Genomic DNA, 13,857 nt, shown 5'->3' on the forward strand with positions numbered 1-13,857 from the left:
TGTGAATAAACTTTAAATGTAGAGACTTTTTTTCAATTATAGACTGAATCTGGTGGCTGAAGTGTTAATATGGGGGTGTGTATAAATACTTTCATTGTCTGAACTTACTTATTCCTCATTGTGTTTTAAAGGGCTTTAAACTTTTTGGATATTTGGAACATCCTATCATATATGTCTATAATAGCTCTCATTATTCCATTGAAAAATAAAATTTCATCCAAGTTTTTGGGAAATCACTGTTTAAAAAAATCTTAGCACTGAACTAACTTGAAATCTTACCTCTCAAAAATGTCACATTATTAATGGAATAATAAAATAACTGTAGTGCTGAATTACTATTAATTACTACTAATTTTAAAAGGGATTCTTAGCTCATTGATTTTTCCGTACTATACCTGCCATATATACTTGGAATATGTGTCAAAATCATAGGTTATATGTCTCTAATACACTTATAACTCATTTTTTAATCCCTAATTTTCTTATTAGACTCCGCTTTCTGAGGAAAATATTTTGTTTCCTTTTCCAGACAACTTGTCTCTAAAGTATGTTAAAGACTTTGTCTGTTATACACACACACATACACACAGACACTCACACACATACACATCAGATGCAACAAATAGCATATCTTAGGGCATTTTAACACCCAGGGTTGGATGGCTGGTCAGTGAGACTATAAGAGGGGAGCTGAAGAAAGGAAAAGAGATTTGCCTTCAAGAATTGATTCCACGGCTATATGTAGACTTAATAAAGCAAAATGATGAACTAGTTTGCCTTTTGTGATTGGGGTAGAATCTGTGCAAACAGAGGTTGGGAATGTGGGGAGGCGGGGCAGGTTTACACCAGAACTTACACATATAGTCAGAAATCGATACCCCATTTCACTTTCAAACATTCCCCTTATTAAAAAAAAAGTCTTTCACCTTCTAGAAGGACAGGTGTGGGGCATTGTTTTTCTATTTATCCTTGCTGGACCTTTGTGTTATTTTCAGCTAGAATGTGTTTATTCTCAAAGAAAAGTTGTTTAGGCATACCTTAAATAATGACTTAAAACTGGAAAACGTAATCATTTTCCCCCAAAAGATTCCCTAATAAGTTAACTATTATCAAAACAAACAAACATGTAGCACATAAGCAGCCTACGATTAAAGTCTTGTGGATTTAGACTAAATTAATGATATTTTTGAATCATTATATTGTAAAAAAATTCTAAGCAAATTGTGTCCTTGCAAATTAATTTGGCAATTAATCTAAATTTTAAAATTTTAGACATTTCCATCAATTTTCCTTCTGAAATCAAAGAGTTATCACTTTATTTTAAAAGTGTGTGTTTCGGTAAGTCTTTCATCCAAAACTGAGTCTCAGATTTCTCAGGAGAGGGAGGATATAATAACTTCCTCACTGAGTTCCTGTGAAGATGAAAGAAAACGATGGATGCGGAAGCACCTTGTAAACAGTCAAGGGCTATAATATTATTAATAAATAGAATCTTTTCCATTCACGCTGTGAAATCCAAAGCACAGAAACAACTTTAACACAGTTAATAACTAACTATACTGAAAAACAATAAAATTTTAAATAAAAATTTCAATATACATTTTTATGAGAGCATTAAGAAGGTTAGATAACTTTTTTAACTCTTAAAATACTGAAATTTCAGAATTCAGTATATACGGGAGAATATACTGGATATATATATCCAGTATATTCAGTATATTCAGAATATAATGGAGTATAATATCTAATTATCGATAACAGAGGACTTGTGAAATGTTTGTACAAATAACTAAGAATAGTCTTGAAGATAATGGTGGCTAATTTAATTGAGGGCTCTTTCAGCTACCTGCCCACCTCCTTTCAAGACCTCTGGCTCTGTAATGGGTTGTCTCCAAATCTCTTAGAATTCTGATTAAAATATATAGATATATTTCATTTACATAAAATAACTTAAGGCATTCTATACTGGAATGAGTATCATAATTAATTATAGCGGATGAAATTGTATATTTAAAATTTTTTTCTAGTTAATCTGTGGCGAGGGCTGACTTCCCGTAAAAGCTGATTAGAATGTTATTTTCACTTTGTCTTTTTACGTCATAGAAGCTGTCACCTCTGCCATGTTGTTTTTATTGTTCAATGACCATCTGATATGCTGAGTAAGAGTGACTTTTTTCAAAAGATATATTAAAAATAATATTAACAAAACATTTTCCTTCTTTATACATAAAAGTAAATATAAATAAAGCATCTAATATTTTCTCCTTTCATCATAATGAGACACCGACACCGTGTGTTCTGTAATGAGGGGAAAAGGACACTCTCTTTCAGGGAATTTTGCTCTACAAGACTGATACTATTAGAAGCTAGATAACTATTCAGCATAATTTTGGAGGCAATGGGAAACCTTTACCTCAAATTGTTTAAAGAAGTATCCTGTCTCTTTCATTTTAGTTAAAGACACGTTTTTAAATCAAATATTCACTGGACCTAACCTTGCAAAAATAATCTCAAATGTCCTTTCCAATTCTTTGACATTAAGATTCTGTCTTAAATTCACACCAAAGGAGAATGAAGGTGACTTACATGATTTGTGGGACACAATGCAAGATTTCTTGTTCGTAAATTAAGAATTTCAAGATGACGACAGCAGAGTACTCAACTGAGCACGGGGGTTCCTCCTAACTGCAGCCCATGAAGCTGGCCCTGAGTATAACTTATACTAGAGTATAAGAAACTGAGAGGAAGAGACCATAGAACAGGTACATACTAAGGTACATACTAAGGGTAGGTTGTCTACAGAAGGAGAGGCTAAGAGAGCCCAAGATATACATCATTCCTCTTTAAAATTCTGTCTAAAACTAGCCTCATTTCAATCTGGCTTTATCTAGCCATTAACATCTTTGGAAGATGTTGGCCAATTGCAGCTTACCCTGTTTCCCATCTTGGGGATATTTTCATATTTATAGGGGACACTGAAAAACAAAATTACTTTAAAAATGAAAAATCATCTTTTTTCAGGTGGTGTTTTAGTACCATGAGAGACCATACTGACATTTGGGGCAGGGTCCCAGTACCTCTCAGGCCATCTCTCAGGAGACCCGTCTGTTGGTTCATCTACTAGTACCGTTAATCCTGCTACTGCAATTGTTAGAGTGTTAAATTTGTATCTCCTATTTAAGAGGCAGTTTTATTTTTCCATTAAAAAGTAGTATATTTTCACAGCAATTTTTTTAAAGATTTTTTTTGATGTGGAACATTTTTAAAGTCTTTATTGAATTTGTTACAATGTTGCTTCTGTTTTACGTTTTGGTTTTTTGGCCGCGAGGCATGTGGGATCTTAGCTCCCCGACTAGGGAACGAACCTGCACCCCCCTGCATTGGAAGGCGAAGTCTTAACCACTGGACCGCCAGGGAAGTCCCTCATAGCAATTTTAGCAAATTTTGAAGGATCAGCCCTAGAACTGAGACTTGGAGAGGCCAGGAGGTAAGTGATTGCTGTCTCTTCTCAGTTTGCCAGGTGTTTTAGCCAGCACTGCTGTTTCTGATCTCTGTCACCACTGTTGGCAACAAATATCTCTCCAATTACAGGATCCAGTTACTTCTGAATCAATCTCTATTTGAAGCTTTTGATAATATCAGTGAATTTTAGTGAATGCTGTAATTTAATATGAAATTACAACATTTACTGAGTGTTATCAACATATGAACAATATTTAGATTTAAATCATGATAGATATACTAGTATTTACTATTTACCTTTAAATGTATTTTAAACAAGATAACTAAGAAGGATCAAGTACATTTATGTTCGTGTGTGTGTGTGTGTGTGTGTGTGTGTGTGTGTGTGTGTGTTTGGTATGACTGATAATTTAATCAGAAACACATTTTATTACTGGAATAAAATGCATAATGTTACACTTGGCAAGGCCTATGGGCTTAGAGTACATATGACCTGAACAAAAGAGAGTAATCAAAGCCATCTCCTAGGTTCACATGCATTGCTAGGGTTTACTTTTCACGGCGATGTGCTATAAATTGTAACCATCTATACTCCAAGAGGCACCTATATTGGAGAAATTAATCCTAAATAAATCAAGCCCTTTTACATTAGATTTTTCCCTTTTAAACATAATATCTCCAAGTAACTACCACAATGTTTATCATTTTGTCAACTGTCTAGATATGGTATTATCTATCTTTGCATATAAACACTTGTTCATAGTTTCTATAACTTTAAAACTAATCATGGTAATTTCAAAAAGAAGGTGTCACACCTCACAGATCTTTCTAATTATGGGCTCAGTTTTTACTAATTATTTTAGAAAATGATAAATTTCAGTCTTTTATTTTATTTAGATCTGTGTATATAAGGACGTTGCCTCAGCGAACAAGATGTAGTTATGATAATCTTTTGTTGTTGGTAAAACACTCATTTGAATATAGCCCATATTTTTTGGCTATGTCTTTAGATTGTGGAATATATGCTGTTTGATCACACAGCTGGAAGAAGAGGGCGTTTACCTTGATTTCATGTTAGGGAGAAGAAACACTAACAGACAAAAAACTTACGTAGTCACCATTTACTTCAGTCGGTCTCCACTACTTGTGCTATTGTCTGAAATCATTCCAACTAGAAAACAGACACGAGTGCATAACTTGATTTTTTTGTTATTCGGTTATTATATATAAAATCTCCACGCTGCAGAGGCAGTGTCTAAGAGTTCCACTCAGATGAGCTGATTTTCAATCATGTGTAATCATGTTTTTTGTTGTGTTCCTTCCAAACTTTATATAACCCCGTTACTTCTAAAAATGTTTTTTCTTTTCTCATAACTATATAAAAGGCAGAAAATTCTTTCAAAAGAATAATTTAAAGAGATATTTGAGAAGTTAACCATATGCATTCTGCCACATTTTTCTTTTTCAAAGAAAAGATTCATTTTAGAGTTTTTACAAGTGAAACTAAAAATAAATACTTCAGAGAAATATATGAAACATTAAATATATGTCATGTCCAAATTTGCTACAGGAAAAAATTAACAAATGAAAACCAAAAACTATTCACCAACTTACTAAAATAAATCAGTTTCCAAAGGATCCGGAACTTATTGAAGGAGTAATAACATGTAATTTTGGAAGTTTCTATACTTATAAACTTGAGGTCTGCAGACTTTAAAGTTAAGTTTAAATCAAATCTAGCTTGGGGAGTTCTTTAAAAAATTGACATTGTAACAGGACCCAATATCCAGCTGTTCTGTGGTCAAATCTGTTTCTTCATCCCAAAGGGAAAAGTCTGCAGAAACATATTGCTAGTTTGCTTTTATTCCATACTGATCAAATGCTTCACTCTTACTTTTTAAAATGCAAAGCAAGCAATGCGTTTTTTATTTGGGGTGAATTAAAATTATATATTTCACATGTTCCAAATATTTCAAAAGACTAAAATGTGTGGATTTGTTGGTTTGCAGTTTTTGGTAAAATACCAAAATGAAGGGGAAAGGTGCAGATATAGCATCTTTGGGTTTAAGAAGCGTGTTTAGGAAATAAGCAGCCACGAAACCACCTGCTTCCTATACTGGCTTGGGCATTGGTGGGATATAGAACGGCAAATCTCAGGTGTCATCTCAGAAGTGGCAATAGATACATAAGTCTGTAGGCACATCCAAACAAACACAGATTCACACTAAAAGGGTGCTGGTTTTCCCAGCAATATAACTGAATTTATGGTCAGTATACCACTGTGTGATTCAATAAAATATTAGCAATTCTGTTTTTCCATGTCATACTATACGATTCTCTTTTTTTTTCCTTTAGCCACAATAACAACAGCAGTATTTACTTTTCTTCCTAGGTAGAAATTAACATGTGGAAACATGACTGCGTGCATCCTAGGTGTCAATTTGCATTGTAATACAGTGGGAAAATAAAGCAGAATTTAGCCTAAATTCAGGATTTAAATTGCAAAGTATTTTTAAATGGGGTATTTAAATACTGGAGGACTTTAATTTTAAAATCAGTCTTCAAGGCACAGACTTGGTGTGAATGACTATTCAACTGTAACTTCTAAAGCTATTGCTTCTGCTAAATGATTGTGAACCAATGGGGAAGAATAAATTACATTCTTCAGAATAGTCGTTCCAAAATAAATATTTAGAGGTATTCGATATCATTGCAAGGTCAAATGAATAATCTGAATGATTCTTGCAGGTTACGCTTGCCTTTGACCCAGTACAGAAGATCACAGGAAATGCCTTCTTTCTGGTGACTGTCTGATGGCAACTGACCCTGGCAAGTTTCATTCATTACAAGGCTGCTACTATGGATGTGCTGGTGCCCAAAGCAACACCTGACAAGAAGACAACGAACAAGTAAGTGTCAGAGAACCCTGCTTGGTTACTCGAATCAACCACATAATCATTGGGAAGACTAAGGAAGAGGGATTAAAATAATTTCAATCAATGCAAATTATGTGGAATCACACTGCTCCCATACTATCTGTTAATTCAGGCATAACCGTTCCATTTCCAATATCTACTCATCCATCATAGCAAAATGCAAAGTAAGTTCTGTCCTAACAATGACAACAAAAACACAATCGGTTTTAAAATAAAAATTCTGACCTCTAGATAGACTGAATAGAAAAATGAACATACGAAGATAACAGACAGTTTACGCTTTATTTCTACCTTTCCCCCCTTTATTTCAAATAACTTGTTGGAGCTTTACAACACATTTCCCCCACTATCACACAGACAGCCTGGTCAGTAAATCCAAGTGAGGAAACTAAAATCTGAATCACCAGGCTCACGAAGCCAACTGAAAAAGTTGCTGCATTCAGTTATCTGAAGACTGACCCACTGTGGTTACTTCGAAAGTAGCATTCCCTCAGCATGCTATTATTCTTTACTCTTTAACATTCATACTTCACCACACGGATGTTCAATAAACCCAGGACAAATAAACTGAGGGCGGGGGCTTCCCTCATTCTTAGAAGGGTATTTTTCAATTATATATTTTGTTACATTTTAAAGAGATAAAAGCTGTATCTGCAAGTGATTAAAAGATGTTTTATATTCATGGTTTCATTTCTGCTGAAATAAATGCGTAATTTAAACCACACATAATTCATAGCAATTTAGGCCCATTACAGAGTTCTAGCTTCTTTTTTTATGATAGCTACTAATTAAAACAGAGTGTTATTGTCACGCTGAGCCTGTGACTTCGACATACAGGTTAATGAATAAAACAGCCTGACATAAAAATGAAAACAATAATACAGACAAAGCTGCAAGCTGTTATGTTCCCAGTGTGTGGTAAAGGTTAAGTAGATTCACTGAAGTTAAGAACTGTGCAGAGAAAAAAACTTGTAATTTCTTTCTTTTTTTTTTTTTAAGGAATTAGTGAAGGATTTTTGAGAGAAATCTGAAATAGTATTAATTTCTCTAACTTCTGGGCCCCTCATTCCCAGCTCCCCCTCCAAGAATTTAAACTCATCAGAGTCACTTTTAAAGGATAAATGATGGGATAGTTTAATATAATCCTGAATATAGGTTTAGATTGAAAATGGGAATTGGGACCATAATTAATTATGTTGCCAAGTTTTTTGAACTTTAAGGAGACAGATTGAGGCAAATGAGGACATTTATAAGACTGCAACCTTATAAAAGTTCATGGGTTAAAACTTTGGTAAAACGACAGTATCTTTTTGACATTGATTAATTCCATGTGCAGAATGAGTGTGAGGAATTAATACCCTTTTGGTGTTTTCACTTTCTGAAACCACTGTAATAAGAGACTGACATAAAATTAAAACCAAATATAAACATAGTCTTCCGCCAGGGTTACGGCCTTATTATCACTCTTAATAAACAATAATGAGTAATAATAAATACTGATCGCCCTCAGCACCCTCTGCTCTGCACGCATATTTGCTCTCGCATCCATCCATCACGTCTTTCAGGATAATAAAACAATTCAATCCCATCAAATCCTCAAAACCGCTCCCTCGGGAGGGATGTTTTATCTCTACTTCTGCGAGCCCAGGGAGGATTTTACTTGTTTGAAGGGGGCGGAGAATGGAGCGGGGTCCTATTTATTTCCATTGACGACTCCCCTGGTTCTCACAGGCGCTCAGGGATCGGGTGGGAGGAAGAGAGGAGGAGGTGCGGAGATTCCCTCCTTCAGAAAAGAAAAAGGGTTCAGGAAGCGAGGCAGGAGGAGGAGGGGTGGAGGGGGGAGGAGAGGGTAGCGTGTTCAGAGAGATCGGCAACGAAATGAAGATATACACATACGTATTTTGCGTGATGTAGCGGGATCGAGGGATGAGGAATAAACATTTACAACCCAACTAAGTTGCTAAAAAGAACTTTGTTAAAAACACACAAACAAACCAACCCAGAAACATTTTCTCAGGTTCATTTCCCGCTCAAGGTCTTGGTGGTTTCAGGGAACTACTTTTACCGAGCAGGAGATGGACAGCGCCCCGAAGGGGACCGGGAGAGAACCGCGACCTGACCCGAAGGACAGCTCAGCGGCAGCGCCGAGGTGCCCGCGGTGAGCTCCAGGGGCCTTGGCGATCCGCGCGGAGCGCGGGCTGGGGGCTGCGGGGAATTCTCCCGCCTCGACCTCTGGGGGCGGGAGTGTGCAGCGAGGAAGGGGTACGAAGGGCGCACAAGGAAACGAAACCGCACCCCAAATTCAGCATTTTGCGAAGCGCCCCCAAGAGAACAGCTGGGACCTAGAGCCAATCGTTCGGATTCCTGAGGGTCGGAGCTGCCCCGCCTGCAGTCCTGAAGGTAGCGCCAGACTCCCGCATAGACGGTGCTGCGGCCGGATGCCCTGTCGCTCCAGCTGGGGCGGGAAGGAGCGTCTCCTCGGCGGCCGCTCTGCTTTCCCGGTAAAAGTAGGATCGGGTCCCAGGCCACCCCGCTGAGCTCCAGAAAGTTTCTCTAATGATGCTCGCCTACCACGCAGAGGACAAACGAGGAGCCAGAGCGGTGGGGGGTCCGCCGGGCGAGGCCGGCAGAGATCCCAGCGCCCCCGGGGGCTGCGCGGCTCCGGACCGCCCGCCCGCCAGGAACCTGCGCCCGGCCCGCCGGCGGGCGAGCCCCGCGCGCTGTCCTGACTTCTCGCTTCTCGCCTCCCACGCAGACGCGCCCTGCAAGACCCCAGCCCCGCAGGCTTTCTCCAGCGGCCGGCGGAGGGCATGAACCAGCGGAGGGAGGCAGCGGCCCTCCCGGCGGGCGGGCAAAGAAAGTGTCCAGGCCGAGTCGGGGATAAGGGCTCGGGGGCGGCTCCCCGGACTCCGCCGCCCCCTGGGCACCGGACCCCGTGCCCCCGGCCTATGCACTCTCTGCGTCTCCTCCCAGCACCGCTGGGGCCGCCCAGCCACGAAGCCAGCCTGGAGAACTGAGGGAGACCTGCTCCACGCCCCTCACGCCCTCGGCTCCTCGGGAGCCGGCGCCCTCGCCCAGCTGTGACCGAGAACCTAGCGGGGCCCCACCAAGTGAGGAGACGCGCGCCTCCACCCCCATCCCAGACGAGCCCTCGGGTGCGAACGCTTCTTGCGCCAGGTCTCGGGTGGCGGGCTAACGCGTCGGACGTCGGGGGTTTGCTTTTCTCTCGCAACTTACCTTAAAAAACTGTTTTCCTGGGGGGAAGAGGAAATATCCCTTCCCGAGGTGTGATGGGGCCACGTCCCCGGCTCCGGCCAAGATGCTAAGCACCAGTACTCAGGGACCAAAGGGACTTGGGGGAGGTGGGTGGAGGAGGAGGCGGATAAAGGAGAAAAATGAAATGGGCCGAAGTGTCTCAACTTTGCGGCCGGCGCTGCAAACTTCAAAGGCGGGCGAGGGCTGGCGGCGCGCGGCCGCCGAAGTTGCTGCGAAGTGGCGCGGGGAGAAGCGCGGAACTGGGGTGATGCCGGGGCAGAGCGAGGGAGCGGCGGAAGGTCCTTTTAAAAGGCAGGGAGCGTGCGGGGGCCGGGCGGCGGGAGGATGCTGCCGCTGAGCGGGGAGCCGGCGCGGGCTCCGCGGGCGGCCGCTCTGGGCACCGGCTCCAGGCTGGAGCGCCGCGCGGGGAAAGCTGGGCGCACGGGGCGGCGGCGTGTGAGCGGCTCGGTTCGCTCCGCTCTCTCGCGGCTCGGAGCTGGGAGTGTGTGATCTCTCCCGAGTGTCACTGCTGAAGCCCGGAGCCGCTCCCCCTCCCGCCCCACCGCTGCCCGCCCGCCCCCTCCCTCTGCCCGCTGCCTCCCGCTCCGTTCCTCCCTCCCTCCCGCTGCGCGCCACCGCGCGCGCGCGCGTACACACACACGCACACACACACACACCCCCTCCCCCCCTCCCAAACGGACCCTCGCGGGCGGCATCGCGGGGGGCGTAGTCCCCTCCTCACCTCCCAGCCAGCCGCGGGGAAGCAGAGGGAGGCCCACCGAGACCCCCTCAAAGCTACGAAACCCAGAGAGACGCATAACGGGACCATCGCCCTGTCTGGGAGACCTGGGTGCACAATAAGGGGGAACTCGGGTTGATTTGAGGGCGGGGTGGGGAGACGAGCTAAATGGAGAAGGTTGGAGGCGGAAGCAGAGTGTGCAAACTGTGCATTCCTGTCCCACTTTTCACCCGGCCGCCTGCCTACCACAGCCTTCAGCCGGGGAGCGCTTGCCCCTCGGCGCGCTCCGAGCTTCCTCGGGTTTGAAACTCAGCAGCTGTTTTAACAATTGAAAAGCGGCCCTGCAGGACCAGAGAGACTGAGCGGAGTGTGTGAAGCCATTAAGGCTGACTAGGTAATTATGATAAGAAGTTACCTAATTTGCAACCTGGCCTGGGCGCAGGAAAACGCTGCGGGAGGGCGGGGGGCGGGACTAAGTGACTTCACTTGGGCAACTTGGAACCTAGTTTTCGGCTAACCTGGTTTGTAGACCCTTGCACTTTAAGTTCTCAGAACATATAGTTTATTACGATATAGTGTCAGGAATGAAAGCAGGAAAAATACTTGCCCGCTTCTCGTTGCCACAGAAAAATGAAGATGAAAATCAACCTTACCGAGGTAATATTCTTGTTAAATACCTGGTCACAGAGGGCAGCCCAGTGCAGCTCCTTAAGTTTTGTGGCTCTTGGATGAGAACACTGCAGTAGGTGGATTTATGAAACCGATTTACTCCACAAAATTGCTTTATAAAAGCCTTAGAATTTTTAAGCGTTAAAAGGGACGTTGAGATCACTGTGCAAACGTTTTTAGCAGATGAGACAATGAGGTAGGAAAAAGGGATCTCTGGATCTCTGCTCAGAAGATCTGGAAGAGTGGCTTCTGCACTTCTGAGATATGCCCCTAAACAGGTCATTGGAGAACTCATTAACAAACATTTATTAAGCACCTACTGTGTACCATATGTGTCTTGGTGCCAAGATTTCAAGGTAAGACATAGTGCTGGGCCTTTAAGAAGTTTATAGCCTGGTGGGGAGACAGAGGCATCAATGAAAATGTGATTAGTGCTATAATATGTGTTTGTACCTGTTCCTGTAGGAGCATGGAAAGGGAAGCAGCTAATTCCCCTTTAGAAGTTACTCTTGGTTGAGATTCTAGTGTAGAGTTCTGAAGGATGAGGAAGAGAATGCCAGGCAAACAAGGATGGGGGAGGAAAGGGCTTCCACAAACAGAGAGAAGCAAGTGAAAAGGTTAGAAAAGTGTCAAAGTACACGGTGTGTCCTGGGAACTGGGAGAAGTTAGAAGTGGCTGAATTGCAGCTGAAGCAAGCAAGGCCAGGCCACACCACACACTTCAGGCCCAGAGAGCCAGAACTTTCTGGAGGTGGTGCGTGGTTGGGAAACTATTAAGGGTTTTAAGCAAGGACAGAGTTTAAGGTTTTCAAATGTCATCAAATACGAGTTTTGGAAAGTTACCTCTGGAATCATGGTGGAAGACAAATAGGTAACAGTGAAGAGGTTATTTCCAGAGGAAAAAGTAGGCCCTAACTAAGGCAGTGAAAGTACGAGTTGGAAGATCGGGACAGCTCTAGAGATATTTAGGAGATAGTATAGCAGGACCTAGTGGTTGATTGCACATGGAGGGTAATGGAGAGGAGGAGTAGGCTAGACTGCCTCCCAGGTTTCTGGCTGGGGCAAGCAGGCAGGGGACAGTGCCATTTGTCAAGAGAAACAATGTATAGAGGGGAGGAATTTTAGGAGGAATGGGATGAGTTCTGTCTTAAACTTGTTGAGTAGGGGGTGCATTTGGGACACCTGAGTGCAGTACCTTGTAAGCAGCCAGAAACAAAGTTCCTAGGAGAGAAGATCCAAGCTGGAGGATCCATCAGGAATTATCAGCATTCAGATATTTCTTGAAGCCCGAGAGACGGGGAAGGCAGCCAGGGAGAGAAGACTTAGGAAGGAACATGGCAGAACATCAATGTTCTAGGGCTGGATGGGGAAAGAGGGGCCTTTGAAAGAAACAGATGGAGACCAGAGAGGGAAGAGGAGACCAAGGAGGGAGCAGCATTGATGAAACTGAGGAAGCAAAGGACTGGCGACCAAGGTGGAAGGTGGCAGGGTGAACAATACAACCAGGCTAAAAAGCAACTGCTACTCTTTTCAGAATGTCTCAGTGATCTTGACCCAAGCAATTGTAGTTTCTGTTGTATGTGTGTAATGGATCCAGATAATAGCAGGTAGAGAAGGTGAGATCATGGGGACAGAGAACATAGCTCATTTCCCTAGTCCTTTGGCCCTGAAGGGAAGGAGAGAGATGACGAGAAAAGCATTTTTGTAGTCGTACTTTTGTTTGTTTTCCTTATTTGATATACCTGGTCTTGATTGCACAATGCTAAAGGAAAAGCAGGTGGAGAGAGAAAGGCAGAGAAGTCTATGAAGTTCTCTGAGGATCTGTTCCTGCCTCAGTACAGTGGCGGCACCAATATCTACCTGGTGAATCTCACAGTGTTGATGGGAGTTCAGATAAACCAGGCATTAAGATAGTGCTTTAACGTTGCCATTGGGAAGAAACTGAGTCCAAAAGACGTTAAAGTGACTTATTAAAGCAGCCAATTAATGACAGACTGAGTAGTCTATGGGGAAAGTTCTATAAAAACTCTGTGAAAGGTATTTTTATGAAAGTTCCCCCAAATATCCCTGATTTTGAACATCAGGATTTGCATATATCAATATAGCTGTCCTCTCAAAAAATGCGCCATTGGTAAAGCCAATGGCATTGTGTGTATTTATATTTATATATGTACAGATCCTCAGTGTGTTTTGAGAGACTTGGGAGATGAGCCATATTAGAACATGCAGTATTTATTCAGACAGACTTGTATTTAATTCTAAACCCTGATAATTATTTGCTGTGGGACAAATAGGTTAATCTCACTGAGCTTCAGTGTTGTTTTTTCCAATATAGAAATGGAACAAATTAGAGCTGACTTACAGATGTTTTGTGAGGATTAGGTACTATACTGTATTCGTGTTTGGCAGATATTTGATTACTTATATTTCAATTTACTTTTTTTAAATATAAATTTATTTATTTATTTCTGGCTGCATTGGGTGTTTGTTGCTGCACGCAGGCTTTCTTTAGTTGCAGCGAGCAGGGGCTACTGTTCGTTGCGGTGCGCGGGCTTCTCATTGTGGTGGCTTCTCTTGTTGCGGAGCACGGGCTCTAGGCACACGGGCTCAGTAGTTGTGGCTCACGGGCTCTAGAGCTCAGGCTCAGTAGTTGTGGTGCACGGGCTTAACTGCTCCGCAGCATGTGGGATCTTCCTGGACCAGGGCTCAAACCCGTGTCCCCTGCATTGGCAGGCAGATTCTTAACCACTGTGCCACCAGGGAAGCCCTCAATTTACGTTCAACTATGAAATTCATA

The 13,857-nt window shown here is 42.5% G+C and overlaps 1 protein-coding gene across 1 annotated transcript in view; it reads right to left on the reverse strand.

Annotated features, from left to right (window-relative positions):
- Positions 1-10,164, reverse strand: part of NDNF (neuron derived neurotrophic factor) — a 44,750-nt gene extending 34,586 nt beyond the window's left edge. The window contains exon 1 of the mRNA XM_007172411.2: positions 9,636-10,164. The gene's annotated coding sequence lies outside the window, so the exon portion shown is untranslated. The remainder of the gene's footprint in view (positions 1-9,635) is intronic.
- Between the last annotated feature and the right edge of the window lie 3,693 nt (positions 10,165-13,857).

This window comes from Balaenoptera acutorostrata, chromosome 5 (assembly GCF_949987535.1).
Source record: "Balaenoptera acutorostrata chromosome 5, mBalAcu1.1, whole genome shotgun sequence".
Taxonomy (NCBI): Eukaryota; Metazoa; Chordata; class Mammalia; order Artiodactyla; family Balaenopteridae; genus Balaenoptera; species Balaenoptera acutorostrata.